The sequence below is a fragment of the Anser brachyrhynchus genome (genome assembly GCF_964034855.1).
Source record: "Anser brachyrhynchus genome assembly, chromosome: 15".
Lineage (NCBI taxonomy): Eukaryota > Metazoa > Chordata > Aves > Anseriformes > Anatidae > Anser > Anser brachyrhynchus.
Genome location: NC_137733.1, coordinates 12,129,041 through 12,144,303, shown reverse-complemented (window position 1 = coordinate 12,144,303; position 15,263 = coordinate 12,129,041). Strand labels below are relative to the sequence as shown.

The 15,263-nt window shown below is 42.0% G+C and overlaps 3 protein-coding genes across 9 annotated transcripts in view; 1 reads left to right on the top strand and 2 right to left on the bottom strand.

The window, feature by feature from the left end:
• CHLSN (cholesin) overlaps window positions 1-15,263 on the top strand; it is a 133,284-nt gene that overhangs the window by 56,150 nt on the left and 61,871 nt on the right. The window lies entirely within an intron of this gene.
• The window catches only part of GPR146 (G protein-coupled receptor 146), a 60,364-nt gene that overhangs the window by 18,476 nt on the left and 26,625 nt on the right, over window positions 1-15,263 (bottom strand). For 2 of the 4 annotated variants that reach the window (XM_080556727.1, XM_080556729.1), the window contains one exon: window positions 6,478-6,585. The exons of the other annotated variants lie outside the window; for them this stretch is intronic. The gene's annotated coding sequence lies outside the window, so the exon portion shown is untranslated. The remainder of the gene's footprint in view (window positions 1-6,477; window positions 6,586-15,263) is intronic. 4 annotated transcript variants of the gene reach the window in all.
• GPER1 (G protein-coupled estrogen receptor 1) overlaps window positions 1-15,263 on the bottom strand; it is a 63,701-nt gene that overhangs the window by 44,544 nt on the left and 3,894 nt on the right. The gene's annotated exons all lie outside the window — the stretch shown is intronic.

Sequence of the window (15,263 nt, the reverse complement as noted above, 5' to 3'; positions counted from 1 at the left end):
GGATCCTTTGATCCTGGCAATAGAAAAGGATATGAAGAAGGAAGGGGCAGGAAAAATGAAAAGATGTTGTTCGGCGTGCAGTATCGGGCAGAAATGTTTGAAATTGAATGAGTCAGAGGAGAGAATGGAGGATTATGTCCTCCCGCCCCAGATAACAGAACGAGACGTGGGGGCGAGCTCAGGAAACGGCAGAATAGATAAGAAAAATGAGAGTTGGGGGAATGGAGACTTTACCCCGATCACGGCTCGAACCCGAAGTAAGGTCGGGCCCATTATTCAAGCCCCGTTACGACAGGCTATGGGGGCTAACGGACCAGCTCGGATAAAAGTACCTTTCACAACTGCTGAGTTAGATTCATGGAAGGAAGCTGTGAAAGGATACCGGGATGATCCAGAATCAGTGTCCCGGAGGTTTGAGCTGATTGTAAAGAATTTAGATCCCGATTGGAAAGATATAGAGATAATGCTGGCAGCATTATAGGAAACGGAAAAGCAACTGGTAATTAAGAATGCACAAACTCAAGTACAGACCCAGGTAACGTCAGGAGTTTTACCTGGAACTGTGGAGGTATATGTGCCCAGAGTGGACCCAAACTGGGACTATAATGATGAGGGTGATTATAGGTTATTAAAAAGATATCAGGAATGGATTAGGATCGCCTTGGAAAGTGCGATACCAAAGTCTGTAAAATGGTCTAGGTTATATACCATAAAACAGGGGCAAACTGAGACCCCGTCAGAATTTCTCGATCGACTAAGGACAGCAATGCAAAAATTTACAACGATAGACCCCTCTTCTGAGGAAGGTAAAGTCCAGCTAGTATCATTGTTCTTGGGTCAGTCTGCGGACGATATAAGGCGGAAGCTTCAGAAAATGAAAGAGCCGGATGTGAGAGATTTAGAAAGGCTGGTGGAAGAGGCATGGAGGGTATTTAGGAATCGAGAAGGGAATGAGAAACAAAGGCTGGGTAGGGCTATTGCTGCGGCAACTGTTGCGGCCTTACAGAGGCAAGAAGAACCTTTTCGGGGAAAAGGAAGAGGGAATGGGATAAGGGGAAGGTCAGTAAAGCCTCCCCTGAGACCGAATCAGTGTGCATATTGTAGGGAAGTGGGTCATTGGAGAAGGGAATGTCCGAAACAACGGGAGAAGAACAGATTGATGGTAGCTAGTGTATCTCCCGATCAATGAAGTGGACCGGGGGATTCTACCCTAGCAGATCCGCTGGTTAAAATTAAGCTAGGGAAATCAGGACAGGAAGTGGAGTTTTTAATTGACACAGGAGCGACTTATTCTGTGTTAAACCAGAAATTGATACCAGAGGATGAGGATTTCGTGACGGTGATAGGAGCTACAGGCCAGCACGAGAAAGCCTTTTTCCTAAGGCCTTTAAAATATAAGTTAGGGAAACAGATGGGAATACATAGGTTTTTATATTTACCAGGATCCCTGAAGTCTTTGCTGGGGCGAGATTTACTAGAACAATTAGAAGCGGAAATTGTCTTTGAAAAAGGGAAGGTGGGGTTAAAGGTGAGAGAAGAAAAGCTGATAACCGCGCTAAGCTTAACGCTGATACAAGCAGACCCCATCGGTAAAGTACCTTCGGAGATTTTAGACCAAGTTTACCCAGGAGTCTGGGCTACTGACATCCCTGGGCGAGCCAAAAATGCAGCCCCGATAGTGGTGAGATTAAAGCCAGGGGAAAGGCCAGTTAAGATTAAGCAATATCCCCTAAGATTAGAAGACAGGAAAGGAATTAAGGGGATAGTGGATAAGTTTTTAAAACATGGACTGCTGGTTGAGTGTGAATCTGAATATAATACTCCTATACTACCAATTAAGAAGCCAGATGGGAAGAACTATAGATTAGTGCAGGATTTAAGAGCTATAAATAAGATCACTGAAGATATACACCCGGTGGTAGCCAACCCGTACACATTACTGACTAAATTAAAAGATAATTTAGTTTGGTTTACCGTACTGGATTTAAAAGATGCCTTCTTCTGCCTGACTTTAGCCCCAGAAAGTCAGAAGCTTTTTGCTTTTGAATGGGAAAATCCAGACTCAGGACGAAAGGCTCAATTGACCTGGACCGTATTGCCGCAGGGATTCAAAAACAGCCCCACGATTTTTGGGAATCAACTAGCAAAAGAGCTTGAGGTTTGGGAGGCCCCAAACACCGAAGGAGTTCTGCTGCAATACGTTGATGACCTTTTGATAGCCACTGAGAATAGGAGCAGCTGCATGCAATGGACGATAAGTCTCCTTAATTTTCTGGGTTTGAATGGGTATCGAGTCTCTCAACAGAAGGCTCAGCTGATTCAGTCACGTGTAACTTACTTGGGGTTTGAGATTTCAGGGGGACAAAGGGAGTTAGGAACAGAACGGAAAGAAACTATCTGCCGTACCCCAGAACCACAGACCATTAAGGAATTACGAACTTTTCTAGGGATGACAGGTTGGTGCCGTCTATGGATTAATAATTATGGACTAATTGTAAAACCCCTATATGACCTCATCAAGAATAACCAATCAAGATTGGTCTGGACGGGGGAAGCACGGGCTGCCTTTAAGAAGCTTAAATTGGAGTTAATGCGAGCACCAGCTTTGGGTCTACCGGACTTGTCTAAACCCTTTTGGTTGTACTCCTATGAGAGACAAGGGATGGCTCTGGGGGTGCTGGCACAGAAGCTGGGCCCCTACAGGAGAGCTGTGGCCTACTTCTCTAAACAACTGGATGAAGTAAGTAAAGGTTGGCCGGGTTGCCTTCGAGCGGTGGCCACTGTCATCATGAATATACAGGAGGCTCGGAAGTTCACTATGGGACAGAAGATAACCATGCTGGTATCACACACTGTCTCGGCAGTCTTGGAGCAGAAAGGGGCACACTGGTTATCCCCTCAAAGATTTTTAAAATACCAAGCAATACTGGTGGAGCAAGATGACGTAGAAATTGTGGTTACTAACATTGTGAACCCAGCTTCTTTCCTTAGTAACGCTCCTGACGAGCCAGTGGTCCACGATTGTATCGAAACTATGGAAACTGTGTATTCTAGCCGACCAGATCTCAAGGAGGAGCCCTTGGAAGACGCGGACGAATCATGGTATACTGATGGAAGCAGCTTTGTGAAACAAGGACAACGCAAAGCAGGGTATGCGGTGACGACCACTCAACAGGTAATTGAGTCGAAACCATTACCCCCTGGGACGTCTGCTCAGAAAGCAGAAATAGTTGCCCTTACGCAGGCATTGGAACTAGCAGCAGGAAAGAAAGTAAATATATGGACAGACTCTAAGTATGCATTTGGTGTGGTGCATGCACATGGGGCTATCTGGAAGGAACGAGGATTATTAACGGCCCAAGGAAAACAAATAAAATATGCTGAGGAGATTTTGAAGTTGTTGGAAGCGGTAAAGCACCCAGAGAAGGTGGCTGTTACACATTGCCGGGGACACCAAAAAGGAACCGCTGACTTCGAGGTAGGGAACCGATTGGCTGACCAAGAAGCAAAAAGGGTGGCCGGATTGGCTGAGGCAGAAGCGCTCACTTTAATACCAGACGGTAAAATACAAACTTTAGGTGAAGGACAGGAACCTAGGTACACACAGGAAGATCAAAAGTTAATTGGGGACCTGGGAGGAAAAGCAAGGAGTGATGGATGGGTATACCTGAAAGATAATAGGGTTGTACTACCCTCTAATTTAATATGGCCTATGGTCATGGCAGAACATAATAAGACTCATTGGGGAGCAGACACCTTATATAAAAATCTGAGTCGAGTCTTGGTGGGAAGAAATCTGTATACTACGGTAAAACAAGTAACCCAGCAATGCAGTATTTGTTTGCATCATAACCCTAATACAGAAAATAGGGTAAAGTTCGGAATAATCAGTAAAGGAAACTATCCAGGACAACAATGGCAGATAGATTTTTCAGAACTGCCAAGAAAAGGGGGGTATCGATACTTGTTGGTTTTGACAGATACTTTTTCCGGGTGGCCGGAGGCTTTTCCCTGTCGAACCAACAAGGCAAGAGAAGTGGTTAAGGTTTTACTGAATGAGATAATACCGCGTTTCGGAATTCCGGCAGCAATGTCCTCGGATAGAGGCTCTCATTTTTGTGCGCAAATAGTTCAAGAAGTAAGTAAGGTCTTAGGGGTAGACTGGCAACTCCATACCCCTTACAGACCACAGGCAAGCGGACAAGTGGAAAAGATGAATCATCTAATCAAACAACAAATAGCCAAAATAGGGCAAGAGACTAATTTATCATGGCCTCAGTCTCTCCCTTTGGCTTTACTTAGAATTAGAGTAAAACCACGGACAAAGGAAAATCTAAGCCCTTTTGAAATATTATACGGAAGACCCTATCAGTTTTTGTTCAGCGGGGAGGACCTGACGCAACTGGGGTCGGGATACTTGTATAATTATTTAATAGGACTCCAAAAACAGTTGGATCAAATATCTAAAGTTGTCTCAGGAACCAGGGCTAGAGGGCTGGACCAACCAATCCACCCCTTTAAACCTGGGGATTATGTGTATGTAAAAGCATTTGCAGGTCGCCCTTTGGAAGAAAAGTGGACGGGACCATACCAGGTGCTGCTGACAACACATACCGCCATCAAGATTAAGGAGCAAACGGCCTGGATCCATTATTCGAGAGTGAAGAAAGCTCCAAAAGCCCCCTGGAAAGTAACGCTGGGTGACGGTGAACTGAAACTAAAGTTCAGTCAAGCAAAATGAAGACACTATGGTCAGGAGTATTTAGTAATGTAGTTAGCAGAAATTTAGTTAACAGAATTGTTTTATTTCTGTGGCTTATAGTTGTAATTGTGATTCAAGAATTGGAAGGTGCTTCTATGATGATAGAGAATGGTGGGTGGCCTTGGTCTGAAGCCGTAACCACGGAGGATAAGAACATTAATGGAAAGTTAGCTGTTGTGGTTATTTGGCGAACAAATGGTGATCATTTACATGCATTATCAGAATGGCAAAATTTAGGGGAAGGGTGGATACACCAAAGAACTGTAGGGGACGAAATTGAAATAGGGTGCCGAATGATTAATGGAACAGCCCACGAGAAAGCAACGGGGATTTTAGTAAAACCGACTTCCAAAAGTGGCCAATTAACACAGACTGTAGCTATACTTCCTACGACAGTGAGACCCCCTATTGCACTTCCTTCCCCTACAACCTATGCCCAAACCCCAGTCAAGCTGGAACCCAAAATTTATGAAACAGGCCCGTATGTAGTAAGGAACACAGGCCAACAACAATTGTTATTTAATCCAGAATGGTCTCTCAAGCATGTTGAATTGCTAATACAAATTAACATCTCAGCAGTTCAACCAGCCTGTTCTCCTTTCCTAAAGACATCATTAGAAGGCTGAACAATATGGTCACAAAAGCAAGTACACCTCAGGGGCAGAACACAAAGAGACTTAACTGGAATGCTAGGAACAGGATTAGGAGTTTTAAGTTAACTTCATGGTTACCCAACTTTCAATAGTTAGAACAAGTTTTTAATGATCTGGTTATGTTATTGGTAGTAGGAATATTTGTATGTATGTCACTGCGATACTGCTAATGGTAAGGGCATGCAATGCAAAAGAATTTGCATGGGGAAAAGAAAAGGGGGGATTGATTAGGGAAGCTGAGGCGATTCCAGATAAGAAAGGGTTAAGAATGAAACTATTAAAGGAGAACAGAACATTAGGTGTAGGGCAGGAAGCAGATGTACGGACAATGTATCTCAAAATAGGACATACGGGCAATATATCTCGAACAAGACATTGGAATCCAAGATAAGAAAATAATGAGCAGAAGATTCGAAGAAAAAACAGTCCTTGCGGTTAGGAAGAAAGCTAATTCAGCAGAATCCTGACCAAAGGTGAAAAGTACACTGTGAGGAAGACTTATGGCCTTCCTCTCTGAGACCACCGACCACAGCTCGACGACCCCTGCCCAAGACCACTGAGAGGATCTGCGCAGGCGCAGGACACAAAAAACTGATTAGCATGAGAAGCGAGAGTAGGCGGGGTTAGATAATGAATATGTATAGGCGTTAATAAAATATTAATCACTGTGATGTATAAATTTGGGACGGCTTTTCACTTCGGGATGCACGATAGGCGGAAAGATCCCCCGTGCATCCGGCGCCGTCAATAAAGAATAAATCACTTAAAGAAATTGGATTTATGATCTTTGAATCAGTACAAGAGAATGAAAATTGATATGCGTAAGAAAGCCTACTATAACTTTCTTTTAGACAAGTAGATAAAAATAGAAAACAGTATCATGAAAAGTTTAAGCAATGATGGTTTTCCTAAAGAACTGACATCTAAAAACTGAACACTGATTTGTAAGGACGGAGCTACTCATTTTCATTGATATAAGGTTCATCTGCATTAATACCAGTTGTTTCCAGACTCAGAAAAACAAAAGTAATCTAAAAGGTGAACTTCTTAAGAAAATCTCACCTGGTAGGCACCCCCTTGCAGCTTCTTGATGGCTGGCAGAAGCATTTTGCCCATCGAGGCAGAACCTTTAGAAAGTAAGCTCAGCAGAAACTCCAGTCTCTCATTTCTCTAGCAAGAGTAAACAATAGGGAGGCTTAGAAAAAGCCCGCTGACGGCTGCACCAGCCCTGTTCGTGGCACCGAATCTGTATTTACATGTGACTTCCCCTGCACATACATACACATAATCTTTTAAGCTTCAGCTGCACGCTGCTATTGGCGGAGAGGGCAGTTGCAAAAACAAGGCATCCACAGCGATATCTCAAAGTGATTAAGTCCGAAGGGTGAAGGGGTGTTAATCATAGGGCCTGATCCTGCCATAAGGCCTATTTTGTGTACTGTATTCACAACTGTCAAATGATTTTGTTTTGTTTTGTTGTGTTTTCTGAAAGGACATTACTGTGGTTTGAGAACAGTCCAACCCCCGGTATAGCTGCATAGCGGGGGCTGATAGTGCTGGGGGGAGCTGCTTACTTAAAAGAATTTTTACCAGAGAAGTAGCTGTTCGGTTAAGCTTCTCATGCTAGCAGTATAACAAACCCTGAGCAAATTGAGCCAAACTGGCAAAAATACTGTGTTTGTAAAATTTGATTTTCCTTAGAGCTTCTCCTCATGGCTCCATTTGTCAGGAGCCAAACCCTTCCCACCTTCAGACACCAAAGCTACATAGCAAAAGCCTGTAGCATCCACCTGGCCTCTGTAGTTTAGACAGAAACGAGCATTAGAACTGAAAAAGAGCCAATGTATACTTTAAAAAATACTTCATTGTAAACCTCGGAATTATTTTGAGCATGCAGAAAGAACATTTTAATTAAAACAAAACAAAACAAAAAAAAAGGAAAATGCCACTGCTATATCATTCTTACTTTAATGAGATGATAAGTAAATGTAAATTCCTTCCATTTGAATAAAAAGTGTATAATATCAGGATTCTGTGTACTTAGCTTGAATACAAATAGTCCTTAAAGAATTTGCCTTTTAAAACTGTAACGAAGAATTAATTTATGTGTTTTCCTCCCTGCCCAAAGCAGGAAGTGTAATGGATGCTTTTACTTATTAACCAAAAAGGAGTTGACCCCTAAAATGTATGAAAAATGTATGTAACATTCTCTTTGGTGTATGTAAAATGTACGTGTTTTGTTATTTTATGCCACTAGTTGTTTATTTTTGCTCTTAAAGCACCTTGTAAGCTTAAACTTCACAACAGGACAAACATTCTATGGACTTAAAGGTAGCACTTGCGAACTTTTTTGACTGCTAGTGTTTATGATCAATGTAGTTGCCTAGTTCAATTATATTTTCAGTTTGGATAAGCTTGTTCATATTAAAGTAAAAAAGCTCAGATTTCCATTTGCTGTCTTTATAAAGGTAGTAGCACTGTCTGTAGATTCAACTATTAATTTTGCTGTACATAACAGTTTTCCGTGACATGCTCTATTTTGGGTATTTTGGGGGATTTGTCAAATTGATAGATAAATAAGCACTTTGTAATCTCATATTTTTATGAGGAGGCAGTGTGGGGCAGTCCAGAATTACGCTTTCTCTTTTTTTTTTCTTCTTTTTTTCCCTTTTATTTAATGGTTTGTAATATTTTATATTTATCGCTCTTGGTTAAGCCATGATGTGTGGTTTGTTTTGAAACAGAGCAAAACCCCCAAACTGTGCCGATATACATTTGATAAAATACCGGTGACAGCTGCCTGTAGAGTTTAAGGCAAAGTGGGCTTTCACTTTGAATTCAGACCTCATAAACTTGAGCGTACAGGCTTTGTGCAGGAGAAAAATGCAGCGATTGGGAGGTGGAATTAATACTCCTTCGGTCCCTGGGGAGAGCAGCGGGTAATAACGTGGCTCCTGCGTGTCTGCTGCTCTCCTGGCTTTGTGGTGGCGACCGCTGGCGCTGACAGGCCGCACCACGTGTCCCTTCCAGTGCAGACAGCCCGACAGTTTGTACCTTATCCTGATCGGGTCTGTCTCGCATTGTTTCCCTGAGGCTTGTTGGAAGGTAAAGGTGTGTGATCCCTATGTGCTGATGCCATGCAGTTAGCGGTGGCTCTGAGCAGGGCGGCGGAGGCTGTGGTGCTTAGACGACGCGGGTCCATCCCTCTGCTGATGCCCTCGGTGTTGCGCTCGCCCTGGTGTTGGTTGGGGCCCACCCGTGCGGTTTGTGCTTGGGCTCGCTGCTGGCCAACAGGCAGACAGGGATGCCTGAGGTTTTCTTTTACTGACTTATTTTTTAATCTGCCTCATCACAAAGTAAGCAAGTGCCTGCCTAGGTGAAGGTGTAGCCCTTTCTGTGGCCTGCCCTGTCAAGAAATTTAGCCCATACTTCCAACACCTTTAAACACAAGGCAGATATTTTGTCTGTGTACATGGTGGAGATTCAACTGGACAGGAGCACAGTGTAAGCGTGAGGTATCAACAAAACCACACATGCTTCTGCTCTGCCTCCCTGTGAAGGAGAAGATCCTGATCACGGAAGCCCTGGGGGTCTCCTCCCAGACTTAGTAGTTTTCAGCTACCTCATGTTGCTGATAGTGGCTTGATGACTGTGCTGACTTAAATACCACCCCGAATACAGTTCCTGTTGCTGGTGTTTCCCTGAAGTTACCGTGCAGTCATAAAGCTCGTAGTAAGCAGTAGCAGTTAGCATGAAAGGCCTACTAGAGCAGATCAGGTTTTTGGGTCCGTCATACTTTGTGGTGGTTCAAGGGATGAAGTCACCACGTGTTTGAGATGCTGATATTTCTGACACGCTGCTGCAGCTGATACAAACTGGTAGACAATTCTGGTAATATTTTGTACTTACGGAAGCTAAATAAGATGAAGATTAATAAGTTCTGTTCAGTTTTGTTCAGCAACATCATGACTTTCCAAGGCTAATCTTTTAGGAGTGCTTAATGCAGTAACTTAGACTTAGGTAGAGTTTCTCCAGATGGATTAAACAAATCGCAAGGGTAAAGTAAAAGTAGTTATTTAGGACTGTGGTTGCTTGAATATTATTTTTATGAGCTGAAGTGGTTTTGTTGAAGCATCATTATGACATTAGTGAATTAGTGGCTGTGCATCTGGGCCCTTGTTACCCACGTGTAAGTTGTCAGTAAGGAATAGTTATTTAAATAAAAGGGTTATCAGAACTATTCCTCGATATGCTTTTATTCCAAGCTGAAATGACAGTACCTTCAGAGGAGCTCAAACAGCAAATCAGTTAGTGAGTGCACGATGGAGAGATTGTGTTGTGGGCAAAGATCTCATTCCATTGCGCAGATGTTTCCAGTCCCTGACTGACACTTTTTCCTGTTTTTCAGTACTGTTGTTTTAAGTGTAGAACTAAAAAGTAATATTAAGGGGGATTCATTTAGGACTGTTTATTTGAGTTTTATCTTAGCATGAGAATTCAGCAAGTTTATAGTTGGTCCTAACATGCCTGAAAATGCTTTGGTAATCAATTTTTAAAAAAAAAAAGAAACTGAATTTGCAAATCAGCTGAAGTAAGGAAGACTTGTGAATTTTAGATCAGTTGCTTTAGAGCTGTCTTATGTATGAGGAGAACTTTTAGTCCCTCTTGTTTTGTAATCTGCTATGACATTTCAGGTTGCACGAACTTCGATGGAAAATTTTAAAAACGAGACTGCAGTTGTGCCCACGCTGCAACCCAGATACTTGCTCCCAGTTCATTCTTCAGAATCGGCATCCCTGTTTTGAGAAACATGCCAGCAGCTTCCCCCCCGCATGGCGGTGCAGCCTTCCTGTTGGCAGGGCTGCCAGCCCTGCAGCAGTGTCAGTGGAGGGAAGCGCGTCTGCGCTCCCGCAGCTCGATTTCAAAACAGGACCACAAAGGCGCACTCTGGTATGGTGCCTTGCAGTGAGCTCAACCTGCCGAGACAGGTGCGTGAGTTTTATTTCCCTTGCCCCAGCTGCGTTGGTACAGGAGGGTCAACCTGCAGTGGGTCAGTGACAAACAGGCTGGGAGAGGAGCGATAGCATCTGCACCCATCACAGCGCCTTCCCCTGCTGACGTGACTCAGGGTGCTGATGTGGTTTTAGCAAAAATCCCTCAGACCTGCTAACCCAGCTAATTCTGAGCGGCTTTCCGGAAGTATTCAGAGCTTGTGATTCCTTTCAGAAAATGCTTTTTATTTAAGTATTTTCAAAAGACCACGTTTCTGTTTCCAAAAACATGGTTCTCTGCTAAAAATAGGACAGAAACCAATAGTTGCATACAAGTGGAAATGATAATAATGGGCAAGGCAGGAGTATTTCTGTCTTTTCTATTTAGCAGATTTTTTCACTTGGGTTCATTTATATTTGACCTCTAATCTGAATGTCCAAAGCACTGAAATTCACTGTTACGTGGATGTGTTAGAGACCATAATGGCATTTTCATGCATCTTTTGTTTCTGCGTACTTTGGATAATTTTATTAGCTATTGTTTGAAAATGTCATTAGACATTAAGTCAGTTTATTTAGCTATCACAGGCTAATCCAAACGTGCTCCTGACCTCTCCCTGCCTGCAGGCTTTCAGATGTTCTTTCTTCTGCAGACCTCAGGTGCTTGGGAAGGGGAAAGGGCTTTCACCCTCTGGGTATTTTGTGAAGACCACAGGACAGGCTGCAGGTACCCCAGATCACTTCCCGGCACAGGACAAAAAGGAGAGGAGATGATTAAGCAAAGAACAAGTCAAGGGCCTTACTGTCTTCCTTGATAAATGCTACGGTGAAGTCTCCCCACCCTTTAACCCTTTTAAAGGTCTTAGATTTAACGCAGCAAGTTTGTATGCTTGAGACTCTGGTCAGCTAGCAGGATTTCATAGCCCGTTGACCATGAAGTACTCCCTCCGCACTTCTAAAATCTACTTGGTTGAACATTACCTCTTGAAGCTTTGCAGATTTGGGGGGAAAGTCTTGCACAGAAATCTTTTAAGGTGAGGCTCCAGGGGTCAAGGAACTCTTTCTTTTAAAGGATATTAAAAAAGAAAAAAAAGTAATGTGCCTCAAACATAAGAAATTGAGCTGAAAATCATTTCCTCTAGTTATTTATTTTAATATTGCCACTTTGATCTGTGTGGATTTGAAAATACAATTTATTAATAAAACTCTCCCCCAACAGGTATTTTGATAGTATAAATCTATTGTATTTGCTGTTAATAGCAAACTTTAAAGGGAAGAAAAAAAAAACAGAGGAAGAATGCAACAAAAATGTTGACCTCAATGAATAAAAATTGGACTGTTTGTACCATGAGAAAATGAGATAATTATGGCTATAAATTCCTTTGCTCAAAGAATGAAAATAAACAACATACACGCTATGTGGAAACAGGAGAGAGCCATTGCATTAGGACAGATTCCCTGTAATCTTTTCTCCATGGTAATTCTTAATAATGCGGGGATGTTTTTTTAGTTAAGGACTAAAACTGTTGAGAATGTTCCTGGAGTTTGGCAGCTTTGCAAGATGAAAAGGCCTGGCTTACAAACATTCCCGCCCAGGAACATATTTGGGAGCCAATAATGTGGTGTTTGGACACTACTACTACGAGGCGCATTAGATGCATTTCTTACTGCTGCATTACAGCCATCTGGCAGGTAATGGCTCTGTTTGTCTGCTGACAAGCGAAGACTTTTTAGAAAGTCTAGCTTGGAGCCATTCCACATAAAATTTACTTGAAGGCTTATTCTTCTTTTGGAAAAAAAAAAAAAGGTGATAAAAAACACGTTAAAACAAAGGGTTAAACCATCAGTTACATACAGCACAACAGAACCACAAGCTATTTAGGGCCATTGTGGAGCTTGACTATTTCTAGATTGAAAATGAATTTTTGTTTTAAGTGATAGCTAAATGGTTTTCTCTGACACAGATTGTTTGTGTTACACAAACCATATCAGATCTGTCTATAAAGCTTAGCATTTTCTCTAGAGTGTCTGAAATCCTACTACAAAGAGTACTTGCACCTTAGTCTGACACCCAGTAGGAATAAAAGGCTGACATAACATACTACTAACTTGTTACAATTAATTGCATGTTTCTGCACTTAAGTGTGAAGGGTGGAAAGTATTGCTTTAAAGACTACCTACAAAACTGGTGAATGAGCAGCCACTTCAAACAGAAGCATCCAAAAGAGCAACAGAAGGGAAGCTGCTTTTGAATTCCCTCAGTTCCTCCTGGCAGCCCCGAGCTTACAAAGCAAAAGAAGCAAGAAATGGTGCTTTTCTGTTCTGTTGGTTACACAGCCAGCTCCCAGCAGATAAACCTGGAGGTGGAGCAGCCGTATGAGGTTCCTTTTGATAACCTGTGCCTGACATAGATGCCGAAAGAGTCTTACCTAACTTTCATGGTTTTCCCTTCCTGGCTAAGGGAGGTTCCTCATGCCATCTCTAGACAAGAAACAGATACAATTCTGGAGCCAGTTGTAGCTCTCAGTTGCACTGGCACATACTTGAGATTGAAGCCTTTGCAGTTAATTCAGATTTGTGCCTTACAGCTGAAGCAGCAGGATGGATCTTGGCTTCTAACCGCTTTTTATTTTTCGGATTTCTCTATATACAGCATTGCTGTAGTTAATACTAAAGAAGTAGAGCAAAGCACGTGAAAATGGAAATCCGATTTTTACAAGAGTGCTCAGTGATTTCTTCAGGATAAGTTGAAGCTCCCACAGTAGTGCTTTCACGCTAATCGTCCTACGCTTTTTGAGCCTTGCCTTTGCAGCCATGCCCTAGGTTCCTTTCACCAGCATTCCAGCTGCATGCAGCATGTACTTTGTTGCTGCAGATGACAGCTCCAGGCGGTTGCCTTCATTCATTCTGGTAATTGTGCTCTGCCCCTGTCCTTCTTAGCCACCCGCTGCGCTGTACACCCTGCACTGACCCAGTCATCTGCCCGATTGCTGTCTGTCCGCATCGCTCTTTACTTCCCACAGCTCTACCAATGGCTTTGTCTTGGCTTTGGGAATTCATTTTGTGATTTACTAGTTCCAAGTGTCCCAAATTCTGGAAGTGCATGTGCACTTTCATTGTCTTCAGGCGTCAGTGGTAAATGATCAGGGTGATCATTTAAAACAGGGTTAGGAGGCAATTCTGAGGATAGCTATTCCTGATGATACAGTAAGTAAAAAGGATCAAGTGAGTGAATTTGTCATTTCTAACCATTTTTTACACTTAACATTACATGAAATTAGACCTGGAAAGGAGGGACTTGCAATAGGTATGAAATTCTAAAATGTCATCTGTGTCCAGCTTCTACGAAACCATATCATCACTGATTGCCACTGTAAGAATTAAAAGTCAGCTCATGTAGTCCACAGCAGCAAATATTGTCAGACAATGTATAATGGAAATTTGTAAGAGCTAATATTTAATGTCCTTAAATGAGAAGCATCCAGGATAACTCCTGAAATCACTTCACTTGAGTTCAGTATATATTAACAAAAAAATATTAAGGTTAATACAAAGGTATTTTCACCAGATGACTTTAAATTAATCTTAGGATTGCCTTAAAAAAAAGAAAAGAAAAGAACCTTCGAGTAGTGGGTAACAGGGCATTCTTCATATTGCTATTTATCACTCATGGCAATGTATGGCATTGAAAGAAAAGTAAGTCAGAAATAATTCCATTTCCATCCCTAAACCTCTGGTTATTTGAATACCGAATGCTTTTAAATGATTTGTTTCAGGCCTTTATAGTACAAATTCACTTTTGATAGTTAGATACCTACAAAGAGGCAGAACAAAACCCCACTGAAGTTAGTAGGTCTCGTGGGGCCTGAGGTTCTCTCTCACAGAGCTGTTCACAGTGCTTTTCTTTATTGTTGAAGTGTTGTAGAATGTCGTGTCCAACTAAATATATGCTGTTCTGTATATGAAAGGCAAGGAGTACCAAACTTCAAACCATCAGACAAAGTGGTTTTCCTTTGTTTTGTTTAGGGAGATCTCTTTGATTATGCTTGTATTTAAAGTGCACTGCTAGGTAATCATAGAACATACATCTGTTTAAACCAAATTCAGAGTATCATGAAGTGACACCTGCTTAAGTTTTTAATTAAAGTGACTTAATCTCTAGCGATCTCTACATACATAGGCAGAAAGTAGCTGTGCTTAATGTGTACTTTGAACTGCCATTCATTTAGAAATCAAAGATTTGTAAATGAAACACGGTATGCTAGACATGATGATATTGGACTGGAATCCCTTCTTGTTGGCATAGCCTATTTTTTCTGATGCTGCCAGCCCCCGGGAATACATTCTCATTAAAATTATGTATAGAAGCAAACATAAAAAGAAGGTTATCTTAAAAAATAAATAAGTGCATCACCCATATATAGAACATTTTTAAATATGCGAATATATATAGTTGTGTGTATAATGCAGAATTGCTCCTGCCTTTTGTGAGCAGTGTTCTGCCATTAAACAATTGCACTGTCTAACGAGCTACTATTTTGAAATGTGACTATAAGAACAGTCATGTATTTCTTTTTACCATTTTCTAAATTTCAAGTCTCTGGCAGAGTAGGTCAGGTAACTGAATGCTATTTAATGGTAATCCTTGCTCTACATTGGGTAGGGTCATTAACAGGCTCTCTTTAACTCGGTCATCTCTCCGTATTGGCAGTGGCAGCACTTGGCCTTCACTTTCCTTTCCCTGCTAAAAAGGCAGGGGAAAGCTCCAGCTCCTTTTTGTGGAAGTCGTGGGAGGTGTCATTTCCTCTAACAGGACTCTGATCTTTTCCTTGCTGCTGACTCTGTTGGAAGGCTCTG